We start from the raw sequence: 17016 nt of genomic DNA on the forward strand, positions 1-17016 counted from the left end.
CAGAAGCCAGGTAGGATAGAAAACTTACTGGATAGTATCTCTGCAGGACCGGAGTTGTAGACCCCTGCTATAAAACCTCCAAAGGACGCAGCAGTAATCTAATCTAATCTAATCTAATCTAATCTAATCTAATCTAATCTAATCTAATCTAATCAGAATAGAGTTTATTGCCAAGTATGTTCACATATACAAGGAATTTGCTTTGGTGGTTGGTGCCAGACATCGAGAGATAAGGTGGTTAATATATATATATAGATGGAAGGTTGCAGCCAGTCGTCTTCCCAGCAGAGTGAATGATGCGATGTAGTCTGCTCTTGTCCTTGGCAGTGTCAGCAGGGTACTAGATGGTGATGGAGGTGGTGAGGATGGACTCTATGATGGCAGTGTAGCTGTGCGCCATCATAACCTTTGGCAGGCTGAACTTCTTCAGCTGCCTCAGGAAGAACATCCTCTATTGAGATTTTTTGGTGAGAGAACAGATGTTCATCTCCCACTTAAGGTCCTTGCTGATCGTGTATTTTCCATCTTTAACCTTTTCATATAAAAAAAAAAAACGATATAAAAAAAATCTTCGGTTTCCTAAATACCAGGTTTAATCATCTGGTTTAAAGATGTAAAATCCTAGTTTTTCTTGTCCACTTTCGAAGGTTATACAATTATATTGAGTTTGGTCTCTACTGTGCACAGAATTGTTCAACGCAATGGGCTACACAGACTGCCACCTACAGCACCATTTTCTGAGTGGATGACAATTTAGCAACTGCACATTTTCGATGTCACACCATTGGAACATTCATTTGAGGACAAATTTTAAGTGTCATACATTGGGCACAACGATGTCAAGCTTATTTGCTTATCAGCTTTGCTGAAAATGGGGATTTAGAGACTTCTGGGTGCCCATTTAAGCCGGCTCTTATCAATGAAACACAACACACTTGCTACTTAATGGCTGGTACAGTAGTCATTCACAGATGACTCTGCAGATGTTTGTCCTGGCATATAGGTGCACCACATTCTGTGTACCGAGTAATACAACTGCTGACAGTGAGATTTTCGGACTTTGGTGCTCTGCTGACCCATGGAATGCACGGGATTCAGGCAGGGAAAATTATATTTAAAAAGTGGTCGGCATCTGGAAGCTGGGTGATAAAGGTCGTGGCTGAAAAAATTCAATAATGATTTATGAGATTTAATGATAGTTGTTTATTGCTGGGCACCAGTGGAATTTGTGAGAGTGAGTGGCTGTGTTTAATTTCATGATTGATTTGTATTCAGCCCTGGAAAAGCAAGAAACCCTTTAAACAAAAATACATAGACAGCCGCATTGCTTATCAAAAAATGTGCTTGAGCTTATGCATCGTTTTGCCTGAAGGATTACTCTAGTATTATATAGAAACTGCTCAGTATTTCTTCATGATTGTGGAGTGTTAGCTTATGGAGGAGATTGAGGAGATTGATATTTTACCTTCCTTGAGTACTCTGTCCACTCATTGAGTAATATTATGACAAAGTTGTCTACTGCTAGGTAATGACTTGTTCTCACTCCACTGTCCTAGTTATAGCTGTACAAGTTAGCTGCAAGAGAGGTACATATCATCTCTTTGGCAAGGTATACTTTACTCTAAGCAATTGTGCAAGTTTTCTGGTGTATAATTTCCTTAATTCTCCACAATTCCATATACCGTCCACCTGGATTTTGTAATATACAAATAACAATGACTAAATGTATTAATGAAATTTATTCATCTGGTAACCTAACCACATCTGTAGCATATTTAAAAAAATATTTTGGTGCCTCATAAAGCCCATGTGGTATCCTTATAAATTTGTAGGACCCAGAGGGTAATGCAAAACATTCTTCTCTCAATCTGCTAGATCCATTTGCTGATAATTCCCAGCATGAAAGTTAAAGCATAGTTGAACTCCTTCTAGACTGGTCACTATTTCCATGAGGCTATGAGTAGACAAGAATCACTGTGTTTTATGTCTTTTATAGACTATATCACAGGATTGCCGCATGCTAACTGTTTTGATTGGATCAATACCAAGAAGTAGCTGTGGAAATAAGTTTCTTCAGTTATGTACTTTAAGGTTGGGTTGCAGTGAGCAAACTGTTTCTCAGACTAAGTGATAACAGACAAGTAGAGGTCTGTATCCAGAAGTGAGATTTGTTGGTTAGCAAGATAACTTGTCAGGTTTAAGGTATCCTGGTTTAAATGCCCTGGCACAGTATGCTGAACCACGCTCACTTGAATAGGTGGGTCAGAGCACGGTTCAGTTTTACTCTGGCAAGGTACACATCTAGTGTGTTCATTAACTGTGCCTAATGGATTACAGACATGATATCAATGATGCGACTGGCACAGGCATGCATATATATACACTATAATGAACTGGACCAGGAAGGAACGGATTGGGTAGACTGTACAGATCAGGTAATGACAAACTGTGGCAGAGGTGCAGTGTTTGCTGGAAATTTGGGTTGACGAGAGTATCTGGGAAGGATGCAACAGACAAAACTCCAGATATTTGGTAAAATATAGAGCTATCTTCTTATTTGCTCAACACAACTCCATGGAAATCGCTGCGTTGTATACTCAATAAATCTATGAGAGCTGTGGTGGTCTCTGTTGTGCTGTGTGATAACACTATTCATACTATGTTTTCTTCAACACAAAACATTGAAAGCCATTGACAAAAGTGTGTTCGGGCTTGGAATGGTAAGTGCAGACCAGTGGGGGAGTGGAGACAATCGTGCTTGGACACTGTACAAGGCAACCTGGCCAAGTATGAGTATGCCCTAAATCTGACATGTTATCTAGCTAACAAAAAAATATCCAGATTGGTGATACAGGCCTTAGTATGTTTATTTGTATATTTATTTGTGGTGCTAAGGAGAACTTCTCGATCCCTTTTTTTTCCAGCAGAATATCCCTTTTCTTCAGAGAAGCAGATACCGTGTCCCACAGAAACTAAAATACCACTGCGTTATAAATATTTTAATATTTAATACAAAAAAGCAGGGAGATCAGATGTGCAGTGGGTATAATTGTGACCTCGTACCTCTAGTGATGGGGGTTTGAATCCTGTCCCTGCGCTTTTTGTGTGTTTTTTGACTTATTCTGACTGGAGATACATTTTCAGGAATTTAATTATAAGTCAATAATCAGTAGTAATTTTTCAGTCTGCTCACCATTTTACTTCTGCCGTACTTCAGGCAGGTTGCTGCAGAATGGATGTCTTTGTTTCTCCCGGTCACAGGGCCACCAACAGAGGAGGCCAAGATGTAGTTCAAACAAAATGACATATATATATATATATGAGTATTAATACAGCCACAACATGAACTTCTATTTTCTATTCTCCCCAGTTTTGGAGAAATTCACGAAAACCGCAAAACGGTTTAAAAATGTCTTTCTAAATGTCGTAGGGATGTTTGTTATTATTGAGGTGTGGAGTGCATGTATATGTACCTATTTATTGGATTGGCAGGGGCATATATGCGCATGTGTCCATAGATTTCCGAAATAGGGGTAAGTTGGTTGAAGGAGGCACCTTTTCAGTCCCCACTGCACTCTCATCATCAACTCTCTGTGGTGAGGAGACCCTCATGGGGTTGGATGCAGGTGAGGCTCAGGAATTTCACGGGAAGTGGGGATCTGGCAACCCTATTGATATGTCGGGGGTGAGGGGGGTCCCTCTCAGTACAATTTACAAACGTCAGGGGGGTTTGATCCTATAATTTTACTTTATGACTATGTGCCTTGTGAGGCTCCTGTCATCTGCCCTACAGCAAAGTTGACTGGGTGTCCACAGGGCTGCGTGTGGAATCCAGTTAACTGCTTTCTCTGCCCTGGGTATGTCTCTCAGTGACTCCTGCATGCTATCCAGGGAAATGAAGCCAGTGGTACAAATGTCTTTTGTTAAGGTTGGAGGCCAACGGTGGAATTGATATAATAGTTTTGAAATACAGACGCTCCTCTACTTACGAATTTACAACTTGCGAACTTTCAGACATATGAACGAAGAGGACTGCGAGTGCAAATTGTCTTCGTTGGGCTCCCACAATATCAAATTTTGTTCCGCGCGCTAATTCCACCTAGTACGAACTCTGGCCACTGCTCCCACTGCGCAGCAGCATAGCGTGCATACTCCCAGCAACCCAGTTCTTTGTACTTGTGTATCGGTATGACGTGCATTCTTGAGATTATTTTTGTTTTATGTATCATTAGTTGTACATGTGTTTTAGGATAAGACAACATACTGTACTGACGTTATATCATACTTACTTATGCTTGTAGATTTCAGTACCCTTAAAATGATGCTGAATAACGACTTACGAACATTTCAAGTAACAAACGGCTGTTTGGAACGTGTCTCGTTTGTAAGTAGAACACATACAACATATACAAGGTAGATACAGGTTAGGAGCTCAAGCACCAGAATGGAGAAGAAAGGTGATTTAAGTGAATTTGAATATGGCATGGTTGCTGGTGCCGGGCTAGGCTGGTATGAGTATTTCAGAAACTGCTAATCTACTGGAATTTCCACAAATAACCATCTCTAGGGTTTGCAGAGAATTGGCTGAAAGAGAAACAAAAAACATGCACGACATGGTTCAAGCTGATAGAAGAACAGCAGTAACTCAAATAGCCACTTGTTACAACCAAGGTATGTAGATGAGCATCTCTGAACACACATGTCAAACCTTGAAGCAGATGGGCTACAGCAGCAGAAGACCTCATTGGGTGCCTTTCCGTTCAGCTAAGAACAAGAAACTGCAGCTACAGTGGGCATAGACATAGAAATTACACACTAGAAGACCGGAGAAACCTGGTCAGGGCAGTGTCCTGCTGTGACATTCTGATGGTACAGTCAGAATTTGGCGTAAACAACATGAAAGCATGTATCCACCTTGCCTTGTAGCAACAATTCGAGTTAGTGCTGCTGGTGGTGGTGCAATGGTATGTGGGATATTTTCTTTCATTGTTTCTATGCCACAGTTTACCTGAGTCTTGTTGCTGACCATGTCCATCCCTTTATGGCCACAATATATCCAGCTAATAATCTCAGACTGGTTTCTTGAACGTGGCAGTTCACTGTACTCAAATGACGTCTACAGTCACCAGATCTCAGTCCAGTAGAGCACCTATGGGATGTGGCAGAATGGGAGATTCTCATGATGAAGGTGCAGACGACAAATCTGCAGCAAATGCTTGATGCTGTCAGGTCAACATGTACCAAAGTCTCTGAGGAATGTTTCACCCGACACTTGCAAGGTGTACCTAATAGATTGGCCAGTGAGTAATTATGTCAGTGTATCACTAGCAGCTGCAGCTGGACACACACAGACACTTCTTCATTATTCTCTCTGCTATCGAACTCAAACTCTTCCCACAGCTGTACATCCTCTTTGATTTTGTCAAAATAGAAGCACAACCCGTCGCGTCCCTATGATGTTAAATACGGAGTTGCGCAGTGAGGAAATTCAGATTAAAATAATGTAATGTAGAACTGAGAAAAATTCAAGTACATCATTTATCATTCAATTACGGTCTGAGAGAACTGAGCCCAGAAAGTTTTCCAGTTCTCATTATAACATTAGAAGCTCAGGCAGAGAGTTAAATGGATTTAATCAAAGCAATTAGTTGAATCAGGTGGTTCAGGGCCCAACTAGGAAAAGAAAACCAGGACAGTAATTGAATAACTGTGATGCACAGTAATGCTGAAGAAGAGTTCTCAGTACTGAATCACCACCTTATTGTGGTGGTGGGGTTTGTGTGTTTCTGTGATCCTAGGAGCTATGTTGTCAGGGGCTGTTGATGCTGGTAGGATCTCCCAAGGCAAATTGGTTCTAGGTGAGTAGCCATACAAAGAACAGTTTACGTTAGACCCCCCTATGAAGATTGACATAAAAGATCATGTGACCCCACTTGGATTGGGGAGACCAGGGTCCAGTCCTGGAGCTAGGCCTGGGGGGGAGCTCACTGGCAAGCATCCGGAGGCCAGGTCTCTACCCATGAGGCCCAGCCAGGCATAGCCCAAAGCAAGCACATGAGTCCATCCTTCTATGGGCTGACCACCTGCAGGGGGGACCGGGGGCTTGGGTGCAGTGTAGATCAAGTGCTAGTTGAAGGCAGGGGCCTAGGCAAGCCAATGACTGGCTACCAAATCTTTCTTTAGGAACATGGAATGTAACCTCTCTAGTGGGAAAAGTGTAGGTCTACTCATAGCTCCGCTGTTCAGTGCCAGTATGTTGGACTTTACCCCAGTGACCAAGAGGGTCGCCATTGTTGTACTGACTTTAAAGTTCACGTGGGTAATGACAATGAAACATGGAAGGGTGTGACTGGGAGGACTGGCCTGCCCGATCAGAACCTGGGTGGTGCTTTGTTATTGGACTTGTGTGCTAACCACAGTTTGTCCATACCAAACACCATGTTCAATCATATGAGTGTTCATAAGTGCACCTGGCACCAGAGCACTCTAGGCCGTGGTTCCATGATCGACTTTGTAATCGTATCATCAGATCTGTGCCCTCATATTTTGGACACTCGGGTCAAGCGAGGAGATGAACTGTCAACTAATCACCACCTGGTGGTGAGTTGGAACAGACGGCAGGGAAAAAGCCATATAGATCTGGTAGACCCAAACACATAGGGAGGGTGTGCTGGGAACATCTGGCAGAGGCCCCTGTCTGGGAGAACTTCAACTCGCACCACTAACAGAAATCCTGAGTGAGGCTGGGGACATTGAGACTGAATGGGCGATGTTCTGGGCCTCCAGGCTATGCAGAGTTGTGGCCATAAGGTTGCTGGTGCTGGTTGTGGTGGCAATGTGACTTTGGCAGTTGTGGAATCAAAAATTCAGGCGTGGGAGGAGGTGGGGCCATGGAAAATGACTTTTGTTCGACCCCAAAGAGGTTCTCACAAACTGTCAGGTGACTTTGCAGTGGGAAACAGGGCTTTACCCATGCTGTCTACAGTAGACTTGGAGCACTGTTGACTTGGGATACTCAGGCTGGAGAAGGAATATTTCGAGGACCGCCTGAATCCCACTGACACGCCTTCCTTGGAGGAAGTAGAATTGGAAAACTCAAAAGAGGACTCACCCATCATTAGGGTTGAGGTCACTGAAGCAGTCAAAAAACTTTTCAGTGGTAAGGCTCCAGGGGTGGATATGATTCCACAGGAGTTTCGGGAAGTTATTGACCTTGTTGAGCTGTCTTGGCTGACACATCTCTTCAACACTGCAGGGAGATTGGGAACAGCCTCTGTGGACTGGCAGACTGGGATTGTGCTCCTAATCTTTGAGAAAGGGAACCTGATGATGTGATCCAACTTCTGAAGGATCACATTCCTCAGTATCCCTGGGAAAGTCTATATCAGGGTACTGGAGCTGAGAGTCCATCCCGTGTTTGAACCTCAGATCTAGGAGGAACAATATGGATTCTGTCCTGGTTGTGGAATGCTGGACCAGCTCTTTTCCCTCACAAAGATACTGTATGTGTTTTGCAGACTTGAAAAAGACATACAACCATGTCCCTTGGTGGGGGGGGGGGGGGGGTCCTGTGGAGGTTGCTTCGGGAATATGGGGTATTGGGTCCATTGTTATGGGCCATCAGGTGCCTGTATAACCAGAGTGAGAATTTAGTTTGCACTGCCAACAGGACTCCCCCAGGACTGCCCTTTGTCACCGATTCTCTTAAAAATTTTTATGGACAAAATTTCTAGGTGTAGTCAAGGGGTGGAGGAGGTCTCAGGATCATTGCTTTTTGCATATGATTTGGTCCTGGTGGCTTCTTTGGACTGTGACCTGCAGCGTGCACTGGGGTGCTTTGCAGCTTTGTGTGAAGTGGTTGAGATGAAAATCAGCACCTCCAAGTCTGAGGTCATGGTTCATAACCGGAAAAGGATGGATTGCTTTATCCTGGTTGGGGATGGGTTACTGCCTCAAGCGGAGGAGTTTAAGTATCTCGGGATCTTGTACATGAGTGAGGGAAGAAGGGAGTGGGAGATTGGCAGGCTGATCAGTCTAGAATCTCCAGTAATGCAGGGGCCGCACTGTTCTGTCGTGGTAAATAGGGAGCTGAGCCAGAAGGCAAAGCTATCGATTTTCCGGTCAATTTACATTCCTACCCTCATCTATGGTCATGAGCTCTGGGTAGTGACTGAAAAAATGAGATCAGGGATACAAGCAGCAGAAATTAGTTTCATTCTTAGGGTGTCTAGGCTCAGCCTTATTGAGAGGGTGAGGCACTTGGACATTCAGGAGGAGCTCAAAGTAGAGCTGCTGCTCCTCCGCGTTGAAAGGAGCCAGTTCAAGGTGGTTCAGGTATCTATCAAGGTCCCTTGAGGCCCCTGCAACATGGCCCCAGATAAGAGGTGGAAAATGAATGAATGAATGAGTTCTCAGTAGTTCTAAAGTTCAGTCCTAAAATAAAGTGTTTTGTAAAAAAAAAATCAAAATCAATGATTGATTTGGCTTCTGCCAAAAATCTACCACACGACCTTGCGTTAGAACTTTATTAGTTCATTATATCGGGGTTGGACAATGAAACTGAAACACTGTGTGCGGCCTGGATGCCAATCTTCATTGACTGCACATTCCGTCATTAAGAGCAGAATGTGAAGGTTGAATTAGCAGAACAACAGCTCAGCTGTAAATAAAATAAAGCAATTCACACAACATAAAGGGAGACATGTTAGAGTTCAAAAGTGAACAAATATTTGGTGCTTGTCTTGTTGGTGCTTCTGTGATCAGGACTGCAAGTCTTTGTGGTATATCAAGTATATCAAGTGGTATATCAAGAGTCACGGTACCCAGGGTAATGTTGGAATACCACCGCGAAGGATGGTCCACATCCAACAGGAGCAACTGCTACAAGTGGCTGCTATAGCCACTTGTACCAATACCAAACATCAGCAAGACTGGTGACAGAGTAGTTTGATGAACATGATGAACAGTCACCAAATTTGAAAACTGAATCACTTTGAGGTATTTTGGAGGAATGAGCCAGGAAATGTTTTCCTCCACCAGCATCACATAGTGAGCTGGCCACTGTTCTGCAAGACAAATGACTCAAAATCACTCTAGTCACAGTGCAGGACTTGAATCAGTCATTCCCAAGACGAACTGATACTGTATTAGCCACAAAAGGAGACCGTAGCCCATACTAATAAATGATTGTGGTCTAAAACCAGGTGTTTCAGTTTCATTGTCCAACCCCTGTAAATTGAGTTGAATATTTCAGGAGGCCCTGTCTCATACTCAGTGCATTTTAAAGTCATTCACCAAGTAATGAAAGAAATATTTTAAAGTAAAAAGAATAATAAGGCGTCAAGGAAACCACGCACAATTTTAAGGTTTCATTTTTAGACCGTTATTTGCTAGGAAAAAAACGACAAGGTCAAGAATCTATCCCAAAGCTACATTTTCATATAATACTGAAAAGTTCAGCAAAATGGAGTAAACATGTTTGACGTGAAACTCATAATGATTTGATTTCATTGTTCGATTCTCCATGTGAGCACAGATAAGGGAGAAAAAACCGTAATAGTCATGGCTATTGTAGCGACAATGTATGCCTCATTTCCTATTTCAATCCAATAAGTTTCATTGCTAAAATCTGCTTTATCTTAAAGGAATAAACACGAAACCTGTGGTACTCTGGATTACAAAAGGTAATTATCAAGTTCGTCCGAGGAGAAATAACATCTTGTTAACTGTCCCCTTCCTCCCACCACCCCACATTTTCTTTGCCCATCAATCCGTTTCTTCCTTTCAAGAGTAATATAAAGAAACGATGCAAGCTAATTGCAGTTTACAATATCATCAGCAGGCGGTTTTCTGACGATCGTTTCACACCGCATGTGCAAATGGATGTTGGACATTACCATGCCATCCAGAAGGGTCCAAATCATTACACACATTCTGCTGTTCCAGTATCTGTCAGGATTGGTTCCTCTCCTGCCCCGGTCCATGTGTCATTTCCCTTTTTGGCCAGCAGGCGCTGCTGGTCATCCTGTCTCCCATTATTTCCCAGGTTGTTAACTCCTCGTGTCTCTCTGTTCCATTGGTCACCATGTGGCTTACTGGGCTAAGCAGGCAGCTTTCACCCAGTCTCCCATTTTGCTGAGGGTTCAAGGCTGGCCAGAGACCAGCCTCTACAATATTTCTATTTTTGACTGTTTGTTTCCTTATATTTTTCATCTATGTATGTGTGTTATGGTTCATTGCTGTTCTTTGTTTTTAGCAATGTTTATTTACCCTTGTTTTCTGGTCTCCTTTGGTGTTGATCCTCTGTTCATTGACCTCTCCTGTACTTTGTTGCCCCTAGTTTGTAATAATCTACACCTGTCCCTTGTTAGCCCTTGTTATCTGTGTGTAGTGTGTGTTTAAGTGCCTGCCCTCATTTTGTTCCTTAGTCGGTCATTGTGGCTGTTTGCCCTGTGTTGCAGTGTTCAGTTGTTGCCTTGCAGTTGTTACCGTGTTTTAGATCCTGTGTCATTACTGTTTTCTCCTTCCTTGGTTTCCACATGTCTTCCTAGTCATGATGCTCCGCCATAACAGAATGGCTAACTCAAAATGACGATCAATGTCATGTTCGGTCAAGTTGGGATCTATATCCCTCAGCCCCTCTCCAGTCCTCAACTTAGCAGAAAGAACCACTGCCAGTGTCTGGGTGAGTGACCTATGTGCCCTTCAAGAGTCATGGAATAGCCTGTTATACCGCCGAACTATTCCCATTTCCCTGATTTCGTTAAATCTTGCTGAAGCAGGAAGGCAACTCCTGCAGCTGCCTCCTGTGTTGTCTCTCAGGGAGGTGCATAGGCTTAAGAGAGTTCTCCTGCATCTTAGAGACCTGGCTAAGTTGCTCGAGTTTTCTAAACCTGGCCCAAAAGGGCCACCACCCCTGCCCATGCCTCCAGATCCTGCAGAAGGAAGGCCGCTGCTTATCCCAAGCTTCCAGATCCCTGTCCAAGGGAGGCTGCCGCTCGTTCTGAGCCTCCAGAGCCCAACCCAGAAGGGCTGCTGCTCATTCCGAGTCTCCACTGTCCGGCCCAAATGAGGCCACCACTCATCCTGAGCCTCCAGAGTTCGTTCCCTAGGGGTCCACTCTGCCTGAGCCTCTAGAGCCCCACCCAGAAGGGACTGCCACTTGTCCCGAGCCTCCAGATCCCTGCCCAGGAGAGGCTGCTGCTCACCCCAAGCACCCCCAGTCTGATAAACCCCCCAGTGTTCCATAGTCATCCATTTTGTCCTTCATCTCCCCAGTTTCATGCCCCCTGTGTTTGCTCCCTTCCTGTCCCATCAGGTCCCTTTCATGCCTCAGTCCTGTGCTTCCCCTTATCAGTCTTGGTTCTCTTTTTCAGTCCCCCAGTTGTGTACCTGTTGGGTGTCCTCCTGTCTGTCTCCCATGTGGACGCAATCCTGATGTCCAGTTCCCTAAATAATGTTCCCTAATCTGGTGGACCTTACCCAGCTCCACCCGCCTCTCTTGGGTCCTCTTGGTTATGCTCTGCTCCAGTCTTTCCAGTTCCTTGGTCTCCGCGGTTCCCATGTCTTGTCTTGTACTATTGTTGGTCCTGATTTTCCCTCTCTGTGCTCCTGGCAGTGCCCTCGCATGCCTGGTGTTCATGCATTTCTTGGGTGTACTGTTGGTTCCCGTCCTGCCCTGGTCCAAATGTCATTTCCCTGTTCGGCCAACGGGCGCTGCTGGTCATCCTGTCTCCCGTTATTTCCCAGGTTGTTAACTTCTAGTGTCTCTCTGTTCCATTGGCCATCATGTGGCTTATTGGCCTAAAAAGGTGGGTTTCACCCAGACTTCCCTTTTGTTTCCTTATATTCTTGATCTGTGTATTTGTGTTATATCACAGTTCATAGTTGTTCCGTTATTAGCAATGTTTATTTACGCTTGTTTTCTAGTCCCCTTGATGTTTGCTCCTCTTTAAAATGACCTCACCTGGTCTTTGTTGCCCCTAGTTTGGAAAAGTCCACACCTGGCTCTTGTTAGCCCTTGTTATCTGTGTAAATTTTAGTGCCTGCCCTCATTGATGTTCCTTAGTCGGTCATTGTGGCCATTTGCCCTTTGTTGCGCTCCCACATGTCTATCTAATATTAGTGTTAGCTTCCCTTGTGATTAGTTTTAGTTAGTTCATGTTTTACCTGTCTTGTTTTAATCCCTTGTGGTTTCTTTCTGGTTCTCCATTTGTGTTCTGTTTGTAAAAAAAAAACCCTCTTGGTGAATCATTATGTGGACTGTCCGTCTTATTGTTACAGCACACTGTAACGGCGTCATTCCCAACGCACATTGCTCCATGGACATTTGTTACCAGGAAATATTTATTTTAGAGATAAGAAAACAAAGTTTAGCGTTGAACAGCAGAGATAAACACAAGCTCGAGGCTTGATTCAGCAATTTATTTCTCCAGCTGTCATGACTTGAAGGCAGTCAGTTGGCGAACAGAAAAGGGGGTTTTATTTAACTGAATGGGAGCAGGGAAACAAACGAGGCCGCGAGGGGTCAAGACGGGAAGACTAGTATGGGGAAGGACGCGAGCAGACTAGAGGAACAATATTAATAACTGAACTGGGGATGATACAACAAACAGGTGCATAAATACAAAAAGGGGTAACAAGCAACAGGCGTTAGGGAGGAGCCAAGAGGGTCAGGCGGACATGCCGGGGCAGGACGTAACACCAGTAGAGCAACAGAGCCCTCGCTTGGGGATTTTTACATGATTACCCAGATGAAATGAGCAGGGTATTCTTCAAACACGTGCATAACATCTGCTACCTCTTAAAGAAAAAATAAATAAATCAAGAATAATCTTTTCATTTCTCAGGGCAATTCTGGCTGATCTCCCAGAAGGGTAAAAAAAATTCTCAATGAGCATTTATAACTACCCTATATATACTATAACCACAAAAATAGTCTTACAGTGTCTAAGCATACAAATGACAATAATTAAAAAAAAAAAAAAAAAAAAAAAAAAAAACGAAAAGCTATTGTTGATCTGAATTTCCAAGGTAACCTTTAAATGAGGAGCCTGGGAGGTTAACCATTACGTCACCATGGAAAAGTTTCGTATTATGGAAATGGCCTCGTCACCCGTGGAGTGAGCAGTATAGCGGTTAAGGATATTTGCTTGTAAGCCAAAGGTTGTTAACGTAGTAGAAGTGCCAGTAAAGCCACTGTAACAGCTCAGAGCAATTGTTCCAGTCAGGGACCCAGCTGCATGAAACGGAACATCCTTAAGGTACTTTGGGCGAAAATATTGCAACAGGCCAATGATCAATCGGGATTCAGCATCACTAATGAGCTGGCATTGGGGTGCTGTGTTGTAGCATGGGGGTGGTGAGGGAACTGGCCACCCAATAGCCTGCAATGCTGGCAGACGGTTCAGGCAATCTGGGTCGTAACTACGTATCAAATTCATCCTGTCATGTGTCTAAATAAACTCTTCGATCAATACGTCAAACATAAGTGCTCAAAAGACTTAAGTAAAAAAAGAGCCTATAAGGTTTACGTATGCGTCCACAGACGGACAGATTGCAATTAATTTCTGTCCAGTTTCAACAAGCGCATAGCGAATACAAGTTCAGATTCAAATTGTGTTATTCGTTTATCTGCTGTTGCAGACGACGGACTTGAATGTGGACCTTGCAGCTTTTGCCGTTTTCAATGAGCGGTGCTGAAAAGACAGCGAAAGTCCGCTGACCAGCGCGTCGTCTTAAATTGATAACAATGCGGCAACCTTTAGGCTGCTTTCATTTCTTTAACGCACTGCTTGCTGAGCGCTTCCAAAACGTTCGGCAATGTCGCATTTTTATAATGACAATTGTAAACTGTTAATGTCAGTAGGCTACTCATATATAAAATAAGATTTTAATGGACTCGCTGATGAAGTCGATATCCACATGTCTATTCCCTGACATATGCGCTATTCAAACCGTTACGTTGATTTTCATGTGCATTCTCTGAGTAGATCTTTAGGTTAAAAAAAATACATCTTACTGAATAATACCAAATATATGTGCAAAGATTATCGGAGACAGGTACAAATGACTGATGAACATCTCATGTATTTGAAAATCTTGAATTTCCAGGTGCATGGAGTATAATGGATGCAGCAAACTATTGCGGATATATTTGTGTGTTGAGATGACCGGTGCATCTATTGTGACGACGCAAAAACACTCGACGGATTTCCATAGAGCTGAAACGTGCACAACCGAAATGTGCAGAAAGGGATTTGGCGCGGCGCGAGAAAATCCAAATCATAATACGTCACGGAGAGGCAACTCCTTCTTCGTGAAGGATCAGGATGTGCCACGGACGGACAGAAGCCCGGACATTACGCCGAACCACTTCTGATTTCAAAACAGACCTGACGTATAAGAGTCTATTAATCCCCCTTTTTCGTGTTTCGTGTATTAATCCCCATCTGCAACTGTGTTGATTTTCAACGCGCCTACAGCGTCAATTGACCTTTCTACTCCAACAGAGACGTTCTCCGGAAAGAAGTCTCAGAGCGACTTTGAGTTTATTACCCTGACAATATGCCAGTGCCGTTAAGTTCCCATGGCTGAAGTTTTGCTGCATTGCTCGCATTGTTCAGAACGTGCCCCGTTTTGAAACTGGGTGTAATTCTCATGTTCACCTTAAGGATGTGTTGCTGACGGAACCCCTCAGTTCCCAAGAAGCTCGGAGGGACGCAGAGTGGAGTGCGCTGCCTGGCTCCGTGTAGTCCTGCTGCAGAATTACATATTACACACATTGAGCGGATCCAGTTGACATTCTGGTGCCGGAGTCTTCGCCTGGACAATGCAGGGCCGAGACGAAACCGCGGAGAATAAGCTAAAGCCGAAGACGATGGGATTTATGTAATTCTATGGTTTTGGGTTCAAGTTAGAGGATTCTTCGATGGAAATAATTATCCATATTTAACACAGGGTTGTTGCAAAGAAGACTCTGTTGCAATGTCATCGCAGACTACTGTCTTGGAGCTGTGTGAAAGAGAGATGCAGTAAGTATGCGTTTTTTGTGTTTCTGTATTTCGAGCTGCTTGTTTTACCCCAAAGATAGGAACACCATTGCTTTTCACCTGCATGCTCACCGAACTACTGCCTTGCATCCAAGACGCACAAACACATCTTTTTGCGCGTTATTTACATTTTAGAATACGGCGATTCCCTCTCCCTCCGGTGATGGATTATTTTTTCCCTTCAACATGACTAATTATCAGTTTCTTCGCGTAGTGCTGTTAGTGGAAATCCCTTTACGGTGGGAATACGGGGCACATTCTAAAGACTACGATCCTCGTCAGGGGACTGCTGCATTCCCGTGTCTCCCCCCGGGACAGAAATCCAACAAGGACCGAGTCTATATTATCCGCAATATTTATTATTACTGGCAGTAATAAGTGTGATGTTCTGGTTTAGTTGTCAGTCGCGTCTTTTATGTGTATGAAAAACTCGACTCTATCGCCAAACGTTTGAGGTGAAATACTGTTACTGTACCCCATGAGCTGCTTGCCATTGCAGGTGCAGTAGATTTTAAACGGAGACCCCAGCTGTGCAGTTTTTTGTCAATTAAATGAAAGTTTAAATAACAACGATGGGTTTCTAAAGAGAGACTTCTAAATTACAATTAATTATGGATTTTTGGCAGTTTTTCGATGAACTTTGCACACTTTCCTTAATGGTTGTTGATGGAAAGGGGAACTCTGAATTACATGGCCGAGAAACATAGCACGTTGTACCAGGAATGACGACATACCCAGGCTTTCCACCATGCAAATCTACATCTACGATTTGTGACATTGAAGGTATGTCCTAAAATTACAGGAACTATTAATGCCAAAAAAGGAAAACTGGACGGTAGCCTAAACTGAACCGTTAGGGGTCGCTCTTGTATAATAGTGGCTTTCTGAAACTTAATGAGATATCAAAATGAATTTACATCTAAATTTATAGTTTGATGTCAATAATGCAGTCACATTTTTTTTAAATGTAAGCTATGCTAAAAATATCGAGAGTTGTTTTTTCTCTCAAGAAGGACAGCATCCGTAGTATAAGATGATAAATGTTTTTGCTCTTGTTTTTTGTGTACATAAGCAGGCATCCTTTAACCCCCAGTGAAAAATGTAATGACTGACAAATGACTGAGAGCATTGATGGGTGATCTAAACGTGTGTTGTGACATTTTTAAATCGCCTTGTACACGCTTGTATACTGAACTCAGGGCTTCCGGACCCTCGGCTAAGAGCGCAGTAGGCTACTTGTAAATAAGTGCAAAACTGCAAAACCCACAGAAACAGTTACATCAGTATTTATTGGAACGACAAATATCAAATATCAGCTATAATGATATTCGATATTTGTCAAACAGAATAACCCAGATGGCTTTCTTTAAAGCGGCAGAAAACTCTGCTTTAGATATAGCGCAATGCTTTTTCTAGATGCGTGAATTCTCCAATAGGAAACCAAAGAAAATGTTGCAGATGTAGTCTATAAAAACTAAGTCATTTTCAAACACGTAAGCGAAGCATCTGTTGAATCAATTGCCGTCCCATCTAGTTTTATTTATCGCATGCCGACAATCGCTTGCAGTTTTACAATGAGGCGTCCGGTGGTTTTATGTATGAAACCCAGTTCGTGAGGATCATACAGATACAGGGGGTCTCGACACCCCCCCCCCCCCCCCGCGAAGGTGCGTTGTTGCGTTAAAAACGCGTCTGCAGCAGCCGTGCGAAGCCCGGGCGTGTAGAAATCAACGCGGCAAGCGGCCAGAATTAAGCAATAATGCATGTCGCATACGTGAGGGACGGAGCGCCAAAGCTGTCCTGCGGCTGTATGCTGACGGCGGCAGCCCGTCTTACAGCTATACACCAACTGTAAGGTAACTGCAGTCCCTTCTCAGAAAGGAGGGCATATTTTCCGCCTAACTCCGCAATCCCTCCGACCGAAAATACTTGGCTTTTATGAACCAAACATGACATAAACACACAT

The 17016-nt window shown here is 43.5% G+C and overlaps 1 protein-coding gene across 1 annotated transcript in view; it reads left to right on the plus strand.

Moving 5' to 3' along the window:
- Window positions 1–14303: 14303 nt before the first annotated feature.
- The window catches only part of grin2aa (glutamate receptor, ionotropic, N-methyl D-aspartate 2A, a), an 84450-nt gene continuing 81737 nt past the window's right edge, over window positions 14304–17016 (plus strand). Inside the window, exon 1 of the mRNA XM_048991257.1 lies at window positions 14304–15032. The gene's annotated coding sequence lies outside the window, so the exon portion shown is untranslated. The remainder of the gene's footprint in view (window positions 15033–17016) is intronic.

This window comes from Brienomyrus brachyistius, chromosome 22 (assembly GCF_023856365.1).
Source record: "Brienomyrus brachyistius isolate T26 chromosome 22, BBRACH_0.4, whole genome shotgun sequence".
Lineage (NCBI taxonomy): Eukaryota > Metazoa > Chordata > Actinopteri > Osteoglossiformes > Mormyridae > Brienomyrus > Brienomyrus brachyistius.